Source organism: Natator depressus, chromosome 28 (genome assembly GCF_965152275.1).
Source record: "Natator depressus isolate rNatDep1 chromosome 28, rNatDep2.hap1, whole genome shotgun sequence".
Classification (NCBI taxonomy): domain Eukaryota; kingdom Metazoa; phylum Chordata; order Testudines; family Cheloniidae; genus Natator; species Natator depressus.
The window spans coordinates 3143045-3160448 of record NC_134261.1 but is presented as its reverse complement, the minus strand read 5'-3'; the positions used below and the strand labels follow the sequence as shown (position 1 = coordinate 3160448).

Here is a 17404-nt window from a genome sequence, read left to right as displayed (position 1 = left end):
TCTGCTTATGAGGGATTGAAATACCCACATATCTGCTGGGAACACACACAGACAGACACTGTGTCAGTCTGTACCCCTATGTTCACTCTTCTAGAAAATTATGATCAATTTTGTACATAGTCTGGCTTGTGAGATATCATTTGAAAGTGCATAATCGACTGACTATTATCCTCCTGTTAAAATACATGTAGCAACACTGTATGTAAAGTTATGAGATTTTACTGTATGATATCACTGAAAATGTTACAATTCTGGGGATCACCCACAGGCTAGTTCCTCAGAGACAGCAGGGCAAACAGCTGGTCAAATAGCCATTCTCCGGAAGGGGGAAGGTGTGAAGAAGACATTTACATTCCATTACAGGGACCTTTTGAAGCTCATATCTACAACAGACAGCCTGTCACCATGACTCAGCTGAGAACTGAAGTTGTTTCTAGTACAAAGGACTGAATTATAAAAAGAGGGGAGGAAAATGCTTGAGACTCTCTCTCCCCCCTTTCCCTCTGCCCATGACAACTCCTGGAGAACTGAACTTGGGGGGCAGGGGCGGGTTGGGGGAGTCCTGGCTGAAAGGAAAGCCAGCCTGTCTCAGCATATGGTGAGAGAAACACTTGCTTTCAATCTGTTTTAGTTTGTTAAGTTAGACATTAGTTTGTGTTTTATCTTGCATTTCTTTTGTAAACAATTCTGACTTTTGTGAAAGTAGAATGAATTGTATTGAAATGATAATTCATTAAAGAAATGCTGCTTGAAGGGTTTGTTGAAATATAGTTGTCAGGAAGAGAAACGTTAAGGAGTGTGAGACAATGGGTCCTCAAACTAATTAACTTAGAGCTCCTACTGAGCTAGGAGATTGGTAAACGTTAGTATGCAAATAAGATATGTATGTATATTTGTCAGTTTCTGCTTCCTTTTGTCTCTTATGTTAAATTGGCTTTCCCTTATCTGTTTAAATAAGTTAGCTTGAGCTTTTGCAGGAGGCTCACATATCTGGGTGCATTGGCAAAGCGCTTTGCTAATAAACAGAGTGGTCTGACAAATTTTGTGAGTCTTGAATCTGACTTTGACACTTTTATGCCTCATTACCTGTAGTCACTTAAAATCTTTTTTAAGTTAACAATCTTGTTTTATTGTTTTATCTAACCAGTGTGTTTGGATTAAAGTGTGTTGGAAACTCCATTTGGGATAACAAGGCTGGTGCATGTCATTTTCCACTGATGAAATGACAGACTTCATATGAGCTGGCGTTGTTCAGTGGTGTGTTGGACAGTGCAAGATGCACATTTCTGGGGGAAAGTCTGGGACCAGAGAGTTTTCTGGGGTTCTCCTGTGGTGCACGGTAATTTGTGAGTGGCTGACTGGCAGCACTCAATACTGTGTAGCTGGGAGCGAGTTACATGCTGGAGACTGTGTGTTAACTGCCCAGAAGGGGCTGTTCTCACAGTAAAGCAGTGTAAAAGGCACCCCAGCTTGGGGAACTGAGGGGAAACAGCTGTTCAAAAGTCCAGATTGTACTGTGGGTAATGTCACAGACACTCAATTTCAAAGAGTCTCCTAAAACACAGAGAAGTTAAATCCATGTCCCAGAAATCGAAGACTCCAGAGAGAGGACAAGTCTCCCTGGCACTGCTTCTTGCTGACAGAGAGGTCCAGAGACAATGAGAGAGTCCTGGGGAAGCTGGGAACAGTAAGCATGGGCTGGTGGGGTCAGTGGAGAAAGGGAACAGGAAGGGCAGGGATATCACTGAATGCAGGATCTCAGCAGTCCTAGATGTCAGGATAACACATATTACAGCCCATTGGAAAACATAATCCCAACTATACATACAAAATGACGGGGTCTATATTAGCTGTTACCACTCAAGAGAAGGATTTTGGAGTCACTGTGGACAGTTCTCTGAAAACATCCACTCAAGGTGCAGCGGCAGTCAAAAAGCGAACAGAATGCTGGGAATCATTAAGAAAGGGATAGATAATAAGACAGAAAACATCATATTTTTAGCGGCCTGGAGATCGTGAGGGGGCAGCCAAAAAGCCTGGCGGGCCAGACAGAACTGTTAGACGGGCCGGATCCAGCCCGCATTTTGCCCGCTCCTGGCTCAGAAGCTCCTATAGAAACGCTGCATATTATCATTGCAATGACACAGCCTGACCTGCAGGGACTGGTTCAGCGGCTGCTGCCCCTTCTCTCCTCCCGGCTCCCTGAGCAGGGAAATGTCCCCAGACGGTCGGCAGACGCCCTCATCCCTTCTCTGGACAATGGCTCTCTCTAGCTCTTCTAGCTGGGACAGCAGCCGCTGCTCCTGCTCCTCCAGAAACCCTCGCAGCTCCTGCCACTCCCAGACCATCTTTTGCCTCTCGGCTGCCGTCCGGCTCTGCAGCCACAGGGAGAGGGCGGGTGGGTACCGGGGGAGAACCGTAAATGCCCCTCCCGGAGGGTGGGGCAGTTATTTCCCAGAGCACAGGATCTCTTGTGGTGGAGGATGGGAAGGTTATTTACCCCATGAAGGGTGGAGGAATCAGGGCAGGGTGGGGGGATTTTTCTCCCTAAAACCTCATCAGATTGTCCTGGGCCAAACTCTCCATCTCTGCAGCCCACAGTTCCTCTCCTTCCCCCCCCCCGCCCGCAGGTGCTAGAAAGGCTCCCCGGTCACTGTGACACGCAGACAGCCCGTGGGCAGGGGCTCTGGGCTCACACAGACTGACTCTCTCCTGTCAGCAGCCTCCTGCACCCTAAGGGCATCATGTCACCCCCGTGTCGGACCCTGCCCTCTCCCTGGGCTCCAGTGGGGACGGTTCCCTGGCTGAGGCTGGCAAGCCGGGCCCTGCATTCACCGTCACTCAGGGCACCGGGATCCCAAGCGAACCTGGGCCCTGGGCACCTACCAGCAGCTCCTCGCTTTGCTGCTGCTCCTCGGCTTTGGCTGCTTCTCGCTCTTTTCCCAGAGGGGCCCGATGCTCTCGTGGGGGCTCCTGGAAGAAGAGGGGGAGGGGGGTGCAAACCGCTGCAAACGGCCTCACAACGGCCAGATTTCAGAGCCCATCCCGCCCTGCAGATGCCCGAGCAGAGTCCCTGGGATGCACTGGCCTCGTTCAGCCTCAGCCAGTAAGCTCTGAGGGGCTGGTGAAACGGGGCCCAGGTTTCCCAGGGAAAACACAGGACCCCTTGGAGAGGTGACGGGGTGCAGCCCAACCCCCCAGCTCCCAATGTCCCCTGCGCCCACCCAGCTCCCAAGCAACCAACTTCCGGCATTGCCCCCAACTTCCCCTCTCGAACCCTCACCACCCACAGCCCTCACCGTTAACATCAGTGCCGGATCCGAACATGGACCCCCCCCAACCATATAGCCCCAATCCCCAGATCTGCCCCCCCACCACATCCCCAACCCCCCAGCTCTGCCCCCCAAAACCCCAGCTCTGCTCCCCCCAGACACCCCCCAAACTCCCAGTTCTTCCCCCCCACACTGACACCCCCAAACCCCGCAGCTCTGTCCTCCTGACACCCCCAAGGTTTGTATAATTTTTGGTGGTGCCCAGAACGGGTCCAAGTCCTGCCCCCCAAAACCACCTGCCTAAGGCTCTGGGTGGAGTTTGGGTGCAGGATGGGGTACGGGGAGCTGGCTCTGGGAGAGAATCAGGGTGCAAGCTTGGGCAGGGGGTTGGGGTGCAGGAGGGGTTGCGGGGGGCAGGCTCTGGGAGGGAGTTTGGGTGGGGGGGGTCTGTGCTGGGGCAGGGGGTTGGGGTGAAGGAGGGGGGGCAGGCTCTGGGAGGGAGTTAGGGTGTGGGCTGGGGTGGGGGGTTGGGGTGCAGGAGGGGTTGCGGGGGGCAGGCTCTGGGAGGGAGTTTGGATGCAGGGGGCAGGGTCTGGGTTGGGGTGCAGGAGGGGCTGCGGGGGGCAGGCTCTGGGTGGGAGTTTGGGTGCAGGGTCTGTGCTGGGGCAGGGGGTTGGGGTGAAGGAAGGGGGGCAGGCTCTGGGAGGGAGTTAGGGTGCCGGCTGGGGCAGGGGGTTAGGGTGCAGGAGGGGGGCGGGCTCTGGGAGGGTATTTGGGTGCAGGGGGCAGGGTCTGGGTTGGGGTGCAGGAGGGGCTGCGGGGGGCAGGCTCTGGGAGGGAGTTTGGGTGCAGGGGGCGGGTTCTGTGCTGGGGCAGGGGGTTGGGGTGAAGGAAGGGGGGCAGGCTCTGGGAGGGAGTTAGGGTGCAGGCTGGAGTGGGGGGGTTGGGGTGCAGGAACAGGTACGGGGAGTGGGCTCTGGGAGGGAGTTTGGATGCAGGGGGTGGGGTCTGGGCTGGGGCAGGGAGTTGGGGTGAGGGGTGCAGCACTTTCCTTGGGCAGCTCCCGAAAGCGACCTGCAGCCCCCTCCGGCAGCAGCTTCTAGGCGGGGGGCCGGAGGGGTCTACACGCGTGCTGCCTGCAGGCACTGCCCCTGCAGCTCCCGTTGGCCGCAGCTCGGGGCAGGGGCACCATGCGGAGAAATTCCCACCCCCAGCCCCCGGTGCTGCAGGGATGCGCCAACCACTTCCCGAAGTGGAGCGGGCGGGCGGGAAGCCACCTTATCCCCTTTGTGCTGCCGGGGGTGGCGGCGGGGGCCCTGGGCCCTTTTACATGGTCCGGGGGCAGCAGGCGGGGCCAGGGGGGACACTCTAGGGGAGGCGCGCAGGGGTGGCAGCCAGGGCCGGGGGAGAGAACTGGCTCCGAACTTTGGTGGAGCCGGGCACCACGGGCCCATACCATTCCCCGCCCCTGCCCAGCACCCGAGTTCCAGCACCTGAGCTCTGGGCTTGGCAGTTCAGAGACCGGGCATCTCTGGGCTTGCTGCATCAGTCAGGAGTGTAAACGCATTGCTGGAGCCCCGGCACCTCGTTCATTACAAATTAAGGCCTGTGCCCGTTCCCTCCCGCAGCTGGATCGGGCCCGGCACGTGCTCCCAGGGCCCAGCCGCCTGGCTCAGTCCGGCTTCGGGACTCGCGGAGAGCGGGAGGGACAGCCCCTGCCCAGGGAGCGCTGCCTGGGTGTTGCGGACACAAAAATGGGTCGGACGCTGCCCCGCTCCTGGGCTCTGTGAATAGAAGGGGCTGCTGCCTCCGTGGACCTAGGCTGGGCAGCTGCTGCTCCCCCCATGGGGTCTGTGCAGCGGGGAGGCTGTCATTAACCCAGCCCCTGGGCACGGCCAGCATGTCCCTCCGGCTCCTAAGCTTAGGGGCAGCCATGGGGGCTCCACGTGCTGCACCTGCCCTGAGTGCCAGCTCCACAATTCCTGGCCAATGGGAGCTTTGGAGCTGGCGCTTGGGGCGGGGCAGCGCGTGGAGCCCCATGGCAGCCCTTATGCCTAGGAGCTGGAGAGACAGGCTGGCTGCTTCCCGGGAGCCGCCCCAGGTAGGCACCACCTGGAGCCTGCACCCCTCACCTCTTCCTGCACTGCAACTCCCAGCTCTGAGCCCCCTCCCACACCCTGAACCCCTCGGCCCCAGCCCAGAGCCCCCTCCTACACCCCAAACCCCTCATCCCCTGTCCCACCCCTGACCCCCCCCAGCTGGAGCCCTCATCTACTGCACCCTGAACCCCTCATTTCTGGCCCCACCCCAGAGCCTGCAGCCAGTGCCCTCACCCTCTCCCACACCCCAACTCCCTGTGCTAGCCTAGTGAAAATGAGCGATGGAGGAAGGGGGGATGGAGTGAGTGGGGGCGGGGCGTCAGGGAAGGGTGGGGCTAGGGTGTTCGGTTTTGTGCTATTAGAAAGTTGGCAACCCTAGACTGTCTCCAGCTGGAACTAGCCCCCTGGGGCAGCCCTGGGCTCTGCCCACACCAGCCCCTGGGGCAGAGACTCCAGGCGACTGAGCGGGACCTGGGGAGGGGCAGGAAATGACTCTCTGCACCGGGGGCCCTGGGGGCTCAGATCTGCAGCCCCCGGGAACCTGCTCTCTGGTTCTTAAAAGCGATCGGAGCTAGTTAATGACAGTGAACCTGCTGTTCAACGCCCCTGCCAGGGTCTGCTCCGGGGGCACAACTGGGGAGGGGCGTCGGGGGGATCGAGAGCGGGCCCCAGTGGGGTGTCCCCTGGGTGTGTCTGGGGTGGCAGGCAGGGTCAGGAAGGGAGGGATGAAAAATAAGCCAGAAATGGAGGTGGGGGGAGGCAGGGAGGCTGAACTATCTCTGTGCAGGCAGGAGATTCCAGGGGATTGATGAAATTCTCCCTGGTTTGCCGCTTCCCTGTCAAATCCCGATCAAATTCTCCCCAGCGCTTCCCTTTACTGCGTAACCCTCACATAGGGATGTAAAATCCCCCTACATTCCCCCTTTCTCTCACATTACTGGCCCTTTCCTCATTCTCCTCCTCACACGTTACCCCATTTTCTCTCTGATTTTCAATTCTCAATTAAAAATCTCACACTGGGGATGTTTTCCCACCCATTTTATCTGGGGGAAATTGTCCTTGACTAGGTGGGAAAGCGTTGCCCCAAGTCAGCCCCTAACTGGGCAGGGGGTTAGTGGGTGCAGCTTGGGGGACCCCAGAGACATGGCTGCCTCTGGGGTGGGAGTTGGGGCCATGTCGGTCCCAGGAGATGGGAGAGACGGGGCGGGTGAGGGAATATCTTTTATTGGGCCAAATTGTCTCTCTCACCAACAGAAGTTGGTCCAATAAAAGCTAATACCTCACCCACCTCGTATCGACAGTGGGTGGCTGCCTCTGCATGGCGATGGGGTGCTCAGGCCCTGCCACCAGCAGGGCCTGGGACAGGCCCAGGCCGGGCTTCATTCGTAGGGAAAGAGGTGCCGGGGCTCATGCCATTTTTTTTTTCTCTCATAACTGACTCACCAAGCACCAGAGCGGCCGCGGCTCTGAACTGCCAGGCCCAGAGGGGCTCAGCCCTGGCAAGTCGTGGCACAAATTAAACACTGGATACAGGAGGGGACCAGAGAAGCAAGTGTACAATCCTTTCAGACTTTCCCACTTTCCCCTCTAGTTGTTTCAGATGGATATAAAATCCCACAGATCTTGCTTTTCTCTCTCTCTCTCTCTCTCATTATCAAATAGTTAATCTTCGACCCATTTTCCCACAAAATTTTCAAAGATTGATATAAAATACCCTCAAATTTTGCCCCTTTTTCTCGCAAGTTATCAATTACTATTTTAATATACCCTGAGATTTTCTCTATCTCTAATTATAAAATATTAACATCAAAACTCCTCTCATTTTGCTCTTTTCTTCAAATTCTGGAATATGGATATAACAGCCTTGCAAACTATGTTCCTTGCCTGTCTCTTTATTAAAAATTGAGAAAAAATTAACTGAAAAATGACCTCTATTCATTATTGACTATTGATATAAAATCTTCCCACTTTCCTCTCTCGTTTGCAAACATTGATCCAACATTCCTCAGATTTCCACCTTTCTCTCTTTAGTGACTGAACTTTGGTATCAGGTCTCAAGAGTTTGCCTTTTCCAGGTAATTATCAAATGTCAATTACAAACCCTCGCAGCTCAGGGGCTGTTCCCTACGTCTTTTCATTACAGCAACTTCTCCTTTTGTGGAGGGAACCGGCTGCCCTGAGTCCACAGTGGAGGTTACAGGGAGTTACATCCCAAATGATCAACTTTCCGCTGTCGGTGGGGACTCATTCCTTTCCCCCTTTATCGCCATTCAAGTGTTTGCTGAAGAAAGAGACTTGCCCCATATTTAGTAGGCAGCAAAGCCAGAGCCCTCCCCCCTTTGGGGCATCAGTGGCTTCCTGCTGCTAACAAGGCAGTTGGCTGGACAATTTTCTGTTCCCCATGGGGCAGGGGATGAGGGGCTCACTCCCCCCAGTGCTCAATGTGTAAATGTGAGGGGACTGTTGCCCCCTTACTAACATTCAGTGGGGGGTGTTTTAGTTGCTAGCCCCCAGTACTCAAAGGGGAAGGGTCGATGGGGAATCAGGACCCTGAGACTGACAGCCCCCAGGATCAATGGGGAGAGGCCCATGCTCCAGGTCAGCCTGAATGACAGGGCGAGCAGGCTAATCAGGGAGTCAGGAGGCCAGGGAGGTCCCATCCTCCCTGTGAGCTGGAATTGCCTGGGTCAGACTGAGTGGGGCCAAGCTAAGGAGAGAGCAGGGGCTTGAGCTGAGCTGTGGGGCAGAGCTGGGCCAGAGCCAGAGAGAGCAGAAAAGCAGCCCAGAGAGAGCAGCCCCTGTCCGGGGAGCAGAGCTGCAGCCCCAAAGCCAGAGGCGCAGCCCAGAGGGAGCAGACTTGCCCTGGGAGCAGAGCTGCAGCAACCGGAGCCAGAGGAGCAGCCCAGGGAGCGGGAGGCAGAGCAGCAGAGACCGAGTGGTGGAGCTGGGGCTGGAGCAGTCCGGAGCTGGGTGCGGAGAGCAGCTGGGGGGACCGAGGGGGACGCTGGGCAGCGGGCCCAGCACAGGGAGACGCCTCAGCCAGGAGGCTCTGCAGGCCAGGCTTGGATCATAACCCCGACAGGGCGGGGGTGACACTGGGAAGAAGGGTCCTGCCACTTAGAGCCTGAGAGCGTGTGGCCACCGCCAGAGCGAGTGTCCAACCCGCAGCATCCCTGCAGCACGGCCAGGGCCGGAGAAGGGGCCTGGGACTTACAAGGAACAGACTGTGAACTGCCCTGACGTTCCAGAGACGCTGTTTGTGATGTTCCCTGCCACAGAGTGGGGTGATGTGTTTCCTTTAACCTTTCCCGTTTCCCCTTATTCTTTTTCAAATTAGTTGTTGATTAAATAAGTTGCATTTGCTTTAACTTGTATGTAATGGTAAGTGGGTCAGAGAAGTGCCCAGTCCAGAGAGAGCATCCGGGAGTGGGGACACCCTAACCCCTGTCCTAGGTGACTACAGCAGGGTTGGGGATCGAGCCCCCCTGGAATCCTGGGCCCAGCCTTGTTGGGGTTACGAGGACTCTGCCAGGCAGGAGAGTGGAAGGGGAGTCCTCAAGGGCAGGGAGGCCACTGGGTAAAGGAAGTGGGAGCGAGGACTCAGATCCTTTCGCTAGCCCACTTCACCGGGGTCGTGCAGAAGCCAGGAAAGTTCCCCACAAGAGCGGGACCATTCCCCCGCTTACATAATGGAGGTCTGGGAATCACCATACTACTGTATTAACCCCTCACATTCCCATCCCCGATTTCGCCAGGAGTAGTCAAACACCCCATGACAGACACTTCCATGAGGGTGTGACGCAGCAGGGAGGGGGAGTGTTGACCTGGGAATGTGGCAGGGGAGTTTCACTGGGGATGGGAGACCTGAGAGCCTGTCACCTGAGCCAGGAGGGGGCAGGGGAGGTGACACCTCTGCCCTGGAAACTGGACAAAGGGTGCAGGAGAGAGCCTGCTGGTGGGGGGGGGGGTGTTGGTTTCAGTTTGGTGCTGGGTGGTGGAACGCAGGGAACCCCAGGGCTGGGGTCTGAGCTCCCTACCCCCAAGAAGGACTTGACTGAGGGGTCCTGGTTGTACCCACAAGCTCAGTTTTAGACTGTGTTCCTATTGTCCAATAAACCTTCCGCTTTACTGGCTGGCTGAGAGTCACAGTGAATCCCAGGAAGAGGGGTGCAGGCCCCAGACTCCCCCGAACTCCATGACAGAGGGGTTATGTCATCCAGTGTTGAGATGTAGCCACCTCTGGGGTGAGTCCCTGGTGACTGCTATTTGCCAGTGACTGGGCATGAAAATTGCCCCTCCATGCCTTACATTCTCCTGTTAAAGAAGCATCCCCCAGAGCTCCCTCTGGCTGTGTGACTGCCCCGGCAGTGGGTGCTGGTAACTTCCTATCCATTTACCAAATACAGAAACAAACCCATCACTGATTTTCCTTCTCTTCCCCGTCTCAAAACTGCAGGAAGTGTGAAGACAGACACCTGTGTCCGTCTGGGATCAGTGGTGCCCAGGGTCAGAGCAGCCTCCTGCAAATCGAAGTCGTGTTTATTTTGCTGTAGGAAAAAAAGGGTAAGAGAAAAATGATTTTAAAATAGCAAACTGCCTTCACGCATGGCTGTCTCACCTAAAGGCCCATCCCCTGACAGTCAGCTAGGTAGGCAGACCTTCTTCAGACACCCCAGCGGGGTCCCTGTGTCTACGTGTCTTTCCCCCAAACAATTACTTTAACAGCCACCTCCCTGTCTTGAGGGAGGGCCTTTTTAAGCTGCCCAGTTCTTTTGAGCGTCTGGGCCCCAGGCCCTGGCCTGGCTCATCAGACTGAATACTGGAGTGAGTCAGGAGAATATTCAAAGCTAAGAGTTTGGGTGTTGTCTCCTTACAGCCAGAGGTGAAAGTAAGCCGGACTGGACCGGCTTCCCCAGGCCGGCGATTTAAAGGGCCCGGGGCTCCCTGCAGCAGCCGGCGCCCCGGGCCCTTTAAATCACTGCCCGAGCCCCGCGGCCGGAGCCCTGGGGTAGTCGCGGCAGCCCGGGGCTCCAGCGGTGATTTAAAGGGCCCGGGGCTCCCAGCCACCGCCACCAGAGTGGAGCCCTGGACCCTTTAAATCACCGCTGGAGCCCCGGGCTGCTGCTGTTATCCCGGGGGCTCTGGCAGCAGGGCTCGGGCAGCGATTTAAAGGGCCCGGGGCTCCAGCCGCCTCTGCAGTTGGTAGCTCCAGGGGTGATTTAAAAGGCCCGGGTATTTAAAGGCCCAGCCTCTTCTGTCTGAGGCCATGCCTATTCCGGTTGAGGCCATGCCCCCTGCTCAGGAATTAAGTTACTTTCACCCGCTTACAGCCCCCTATTAAACTAAACCAAATCAATCATACCATCATCACCCCAAGAGTCCAGACAACACACAGCATTCATCAGTATTACAGAGCAGGAGCAACTCCATCTCAGGGGGTCTGGAGAAACGGGACTAAGGGGAGGTGTGGGGTGGGGTCAGTGGGACATAGGAGAGGGGAGTTGGGCAGGGGGGATCAGGATTGGTGGAGGAATCCCACCCAGTTTACACACAATCCTTGCTGAGGCCCTGCTGGTTTGGAGCCGGCACTCCGTCCATATTACATTCCACTTTCACGTTATTCTATATATTTTCCCCAGATATTATTATTTTCACTCCTCTTCTCTCTCCATGACTCAGCGCCTGCCCCCGCCCTGTACGGGGAGATGTCAGCAAACCAGTAAAGTGTCTGAAACCACTATGGCTTATTGCTAAAAACAGCCAAGTGAGCAGGCCGTAAAGTGGCCATGTAGCAAACTCAGCTTGACCAAGGCAGGAGGGGAGGAGGTTTTGAGTGCCACAGAAAGGGCAGCCTGGCCCTGCGTCCTTCCTGATAAGAATTGTGTTGAAGTTGCTGATACATGCATTTTAGAAGAGCAGGATGTGCCCCAGGAATCTCTACTGGAGCCTCAAGGCTGCAAACTCTGGAAAAACCCACACCTGGTTAATCGATAATCAGAAGGAGCCTCTTGCTTGACCATTGGAACTGCTTGCTTAACAAGTTTTCTTTAGGGGACATGTCATTCTATTACTAATGTATAAATAAGGGGGGGAAAGTTTGAGGTAGGGGGACTCTTCGGGAGGGGACTCTCCCTCTGAATGAATCTTATGTTCCCCACCGGTAGACAGGCTGCCCGCTGTGCCACTCGAGAGCCACACTCAGCTTCGGTAATTATCAAGGGTTGGGGGTGTTGTACTAACCTGCTGTGGACGTGTGTAAGTGCTTGAGAGTAAGTAAAGTGTAGCTTTAAGTGAAAGCACTCTTGTGTTGTCCTGTTTGTGCCAGCCATCTATCGGTCGGACAGCCGTGTCTCCCCTGGTTTATTTCCTGACGCCACCTCGCACAGAGTAAAAGTTACCAAGGAGGCCACCTCGGTGCATAACAATGCTGGAATCTGATTCCTCCCTGGGGAGCACATCCTTCATCTGTCCTTCCTGAACAGCCCCCGTCCTTGGATTACTCTCTGCTGGGATGAGGAGAGGGGGGAAGCAGTTTCTGAGGATTCATTTACCACCATATTTTGTGTTTAGTCATAGATTTCAAAGGCAGACGAGATTGCTATGAACATCTGGTCTGACCTGCTGCATCACAGAATCCTGAAAATTTTACCCAGGGACTCCTACATCCACCTCAACACCTTATGGTTGAACTAGGATGGTTCATTCAGAAAGTCATCATGTTGGGATGAAAAAACTTGAAATGACAGTCGGAAAACTGGCCCATATTTAAAGTTTAAATTTGGTCATTTCTACCTCTCAATGTAAGGGGACTGTTGGCCCCTTACTAAAACTTAGTGGTTTTTGGTTTGCCCTCTCGCAGTACCAAAAGAACATAAGAACGGCCCTACTGGGTCAGACCAAAGGTCCATCTAGCCCAGTGTCCTGTCATCTGACAGTGGCCAATGCCAGGTGCCCCAGAGGGAATCAACAGAACAGGTCATCATCCAGTGATCCATCCCCTGTCACCCATTCCCAGCTTCTGGCAAACAGAGGCTAGGGATACCATCCCTGCCCATCCTGGCTAATAGCCATTGATGGACCTGTCCTCCATAAACGTATCTAGTTCTTTTTTGAACCCTGTTACAGTTTTCGCCTTCACAACATCCTCTGGCAAGGAGTTCCCCAGGTTGACTGTGCGTTGTGTGAAGAAACACTTCCTTTTGTTTGTTTTAAACCTGCTGCCTATTAATTTCATTGGGTGATCCCTAGTTCTTGTGTTATGAGAAGGAGTAAACAACATTTCCTTATCTACTTTCTCCACACCAGTCATGATTTTATAGACCTCTATCATATTTCCCCTTAGCCTTCTCTTTTCCAAGCTGAAAAGTCCCAATCTTATTAATCTCTCCTCATATGGAAGCTGTTCCATACCCCTAATAATTTTTGTTGCCCTTTTCAGAACCTTTTCCAATTCCAACATATCTTTTTCAAAGAAAGGGGACGAGTCGATGGGAGAGCTGGCTGTATTTCAAGGAATCCCTGTTGAGGTTACAGGGACAAACCATCCCGATGAGTCGAAAGAATAGTAAACATGGCAGGCGACCAGCTTGGCTTAATGGTGAAATCCTAGCGGATCTTAAACATAAAAAAGAAGCTTACAAGAAGTGGAAGGTTGGACATATGACCAGGGAAGAGTATAAAAATATTGCTCGGGCATGTAGGAAAGATATCAGGAGGGCCAAATCGCACCTGGAGCTGCAGCTAGCAAGAGATGTCAAGAGTAACAAGAAGGGTTTCTTCAGGTATGTTGGCAACAAGAAGAAAGCCAAGGAAAGTGTGGGCCCCTTACTGAATGAGGGAGGCAACCTAGTGACAGAGGATGTGGAAAAAGCTAATGTACTCAATGCTTTTTTTGCCTCTGTTTTCACTAACAAGGTCAGCTCCCAGACTGGTGCGCTGGGCATCACAAAATGGGGAAGAGATGGCCAGCCCTCTGTGGAGATAGAGGTGGTTAGGGACTATTTAGAAAAGCTGGACGTGCACAAGTCCATGGGGCCGGACGAATTGCATCCGAGAGTGCTGAAGGAATTGGCGGCTGTGATTGCAGAGCCCTTGGCCATTATCTTTGAAAACTCGTGGCGAACGGGGGAAGTCCCGGATGACTGGAAAAAGGCTAATGTAGTGCCAATCTTTAAAAAAGGGAAGAAGGAGGATCCTGGGAACTACAGGCCAGTCAGCCTCACCTCAGTCCCTGGAAAAATCATGGAGCAGGTCCTCAAAGAATCAATCCTGAAGCACTTACATGAGAGGAAAGTGATCAGGAACAGTCAGCATGGATTCACCAAGGGAAGGTCATGCCTGACTAATCTAATCGCCTTTTATGATGAGATTACTGGTTCTGTGGATGAAGGGAAAGCAGTGGATGTATTGTTTCTTGACTTTAGCAAAGCTTTTGACACGGTCTCCCACAGTATTCTTGTCAGCAAGTTAAGGAAGTATGGGCTGGATGAATGCACTATAAGGTGGGTAGAAAGCTGGCTAGATTGTCGGGCTCAACGGGTAGTGATCAATGGCTCCATGTCTAGTTGGCAGCCGGTGTCAAGTGGAGTGCCCCAGGGGTCAGTCCTGGGGCCGGTTTTGTTCAATATCTTCATAAATGATCTGGAGGATGGTGTGGATTGCACTCTCAGCAAATTTGCGGATGATACTAAACTGGGAGGAGTGGTAGATACGCTGGAGGGGAGGGATAGGATACAGAAGGACCTAGACAAATTGGAGGATTGGGCCAAAAGAAATCTGATGAGGTTCAATAAGGATAAGTGCAGGGTCCTGCACTTAGGATGGAAGAATCCAATGCACCGCTACAGACTAGGGACCGAATGGCTAGGCAGCAGTTCTGCGGAAAAGGACCTAGGGGTGACAGTGGACGAGAAGCTGGATATGAGTCAACCGTGTGCCCTTGTTGCCAAGAAGGCCAATGGCATTTTGGGATGTATAAGTAGGGGCATAGCGAGCAGATCGAGGGATGTGATCGTTCCCCTCTATTCGACACTGGTGAGGCCTCATCTGGAGTACTGTGTCCAGTTTTGGGCCCCACACTACAAGAAGGATGTGGATAAATTGGAGAGAGTCCAGCGAAGGGCAACAAAAATGATTAGGGGTCTAGAGCACATGACTTATGAGGAGAGGCTGAGGGAGCTGGGATTGTTTAGTCTGCAGAAGAGAAGAATGAGGGGGGATTTGATAGCTGCTTTCAACTACCTGAAAGGGGGTTCCAAAGAGGATGGCTCTAGACTGTTCTCAATGGTAGCAGATGACAGAACGAGGAGTAATGGTCTCAAGTTGCAATGGGGGAGGTTTAGATTGGATATTAGGAAAAACTTTTTCACTAAGAGGGTGGTGAAACACTGAAATGCGTTACCTAGGGAGGTGGTAGAATCTCCTTCCTTAGAGGTTTTTAAGGTCAGGCTTGACAAAGCCCTGGCTGGGATGATTTAACTGGGAATTGGTCCTGCTTCAAGCAGGGGGTTGGACTAGATGACCTTCTGGGGTCCCTTCCAACCCTGATATTCTATGATTCTATGATTCTATGAAACCAGGACTCTGAGACCGACAGTCCTCAAAGGCAATGGGGAGAGGTCAATGCTCAAGGTCAGCCTGATTGACAGGGCGGGCAGGCTAATGGGGGGGTCCCATCTTCTGTGTGAGCTGGAGTTTCCTGGGCTGGAGCAGGGCTGAGTTAAGGAGGGAGCAGGAGCCTGAGCTGAGCTGGGGCGCAGAGCCAGAGGAGCAGCCCAGGGAGCTATGCTGGAGGCATAGCGGCAGCAGCAGGGCTGGGGCTCGAGCTGGGCCTGGAGCAGTCCGGAGCCGGGTGCAGTGAGCAGCTGGGGAGGGCGAGGGGGACCCTGGGCAGAGGGACCAGTGCAGGGAGATGCCCCAAGCCAAAGGCCTTGCAGGCCAGACTAGGGGGTGGATCGTAACCTCGATGTGGGGGCCGACCCTGGAAAGAAGGGTCCTGCCACCTGGAACCTGAGGGCATCTGGCACAGCTGGGGCCTGAGAAGGAGCCTGGGACGTGGGCGGGACAGACTGTGAACTGTCCTGACATCCCAGAGACGCTGGTTGTGGTGTCCCCCTGCCACAGAGCGGGGTGACCGGTTTTCCTCTCACCTTTCCCATTTTGTCCTTATTTTTTAAATTGCTTGCTGGTTAATAAATTACGTTTGCTTGAACTGTATATAATGATCAGTGGGTGCCCAGTGCAGAGAGAGCACCCCGGAGTGGGGACATCCTAGCCCTGTTCTAAGTGACCACAACAAGGTTGTGGGTCGAGCCCCCCAGGAATCCTGGGCCCAGCCTTGTTTGGGTTACAAGGACTCTGCCAGACAGGAGAGTGGAAGGGGAGCCCTCGAGGTCAGGCAGGCCTCTGGGTAAAGGGCGTGGGAGCGAGGACTCAGATCCTTTCGCTAGCCAGTTCCACCAGGGTAGTGTATAAGCCAGGAAAGTTCCCCACAATAGCGGGACCATTTCCCTGCTTACATAAGCTTAAAACTCAGCTCAGCACTCGCCATGAATTAAGCCCGGACCTGCTGGATAGGAGACAAGAATTCTCCCACTGAACCACAAGTGTGCAAAATATGAAAAAGGGACCTATGCATTTATGGCCCCTGCTCGCTGCAAGGGCCCCACTCTGCTGCGGGGCACAGGGGCGTGGCTGACACTCCCGGGAGCTCTGTGCTCCTGGTCAGAATGCAATTATTTGGAAATGAATGAATGAATGATATGGGGATTAATGGGTTCTATTTACATGTCCCCTGTGTTTTTGAGGGTTTGGAGCAATGCTGGTGAGGTTAAAGGGCACAGAGCCGGGGAGCAGGGTGTGGTCCCAGATCAGTAATAGTTGTGCTCTGGTGAGACTGTGCAGGTGTGGTGTTTACATGCAGTGATAATGTTTAACAAACCCCCATTTTTAAAACCACCCATGTGTGAGAATGTAAGAGCAGTGCTCTGAGAAAAGGTGTGTCCATAATCTTCAAGACACTAAATTCAAGAGCATTCCCCTGTAGGGAGTATAGCTCAGTGGTAGAGCATTTGACTGCAGATCAAGAGGTCCTGGTTCAAATCCAGGTGCTCCCTAAGAAATTGCCTCTTTTAATGAACATACATCTCCAGTATGTTCACGAGTCCCACTGAACGGGGATGTGAAGTGAATTTAAACATTCAACAGCTTTCCTGCATCCGATGAAGTGAGCTGTAGCTCACAAAAGCTTATGCTCAAATAAACTGGTTAGTCTCTAAGGTGCCACAAGTCCTCCTTTTCTTTTTCCCGTTGAAATGTACAAACACCGAGCAAACGTGTCCATCAGCTGAAATCAGTTCCAGTCCTCTGAGGCTCTAGTTTATGTTTTCATGGATTAAACAAAGGTATAATATGATGGACACTCGCATATCTGTGTTCTCCAGGGCTGTGCTGTGCAGAACAAGAACCACATGCACTTGGGGCTCAGGAGTCTGACGAGCAAAGACACCTTGGGCAGGCTGAAGTCCCCAGCACCTTGGCTCCTTCGCACTCAGCCAGCAGCAGCTGCGCCCTCAGGACAAGGCACAAGAACAAGCCAGAGGCTCTGAGCAGGAAAAGAGCCCCCAAGAAGCTGGTCAGAGCTGCCAGGATCCCCAGAAAGGCCACCATGCCCAGGGCTACAAAGAGCCCTAAGAAACTGGTGGCTGCAGCAGGGACCAGAACGGCAAAGAAAAGACCCCAAAAGGTCAAAGCTGCCAAGCCCCAGAAGGTGGTCAAGAAGCCACAGAAAGCAAGACAGGAGAGAGCCAGGCTAAAACCAACCCCAAAGCCATGGCTCAGAAGATGGCCCCTGAGAAAGGAATGAAGAGATTTCCATGGGGAAGATTCCTGACCACCCAGTGACTCTTTTAAGAATGACCATGGACCTCCCAGAGAGCGCCACGTCCCTGAGGACAAACCACCCCAAGGAGAGTAAAGTTAGTTGGTGACAGCAGGGAGTGTTTCTCTTCCAGAGGGGAAGTGCTGGGTTTTGTG

General features: G+C 53.8%; 1 non-coding gene across 1 annotated transcript; it reads left to right on the top strand.

Annotated features, from left to right (window-relative positions):
* The first annotated feature begins 16414 nt into the window (after positions 1–16414).
* On the top strand, positions 16415–16485 carry TRNAC-GCA (transfer RNA cysteine (anticodon GCA)). The gene has a single exon. It is a non-coding gene; the product is annotated as a tRNA-Cys (tRNA).
* Positions 16486–17404: the final 919 nt, after the last annotated feature.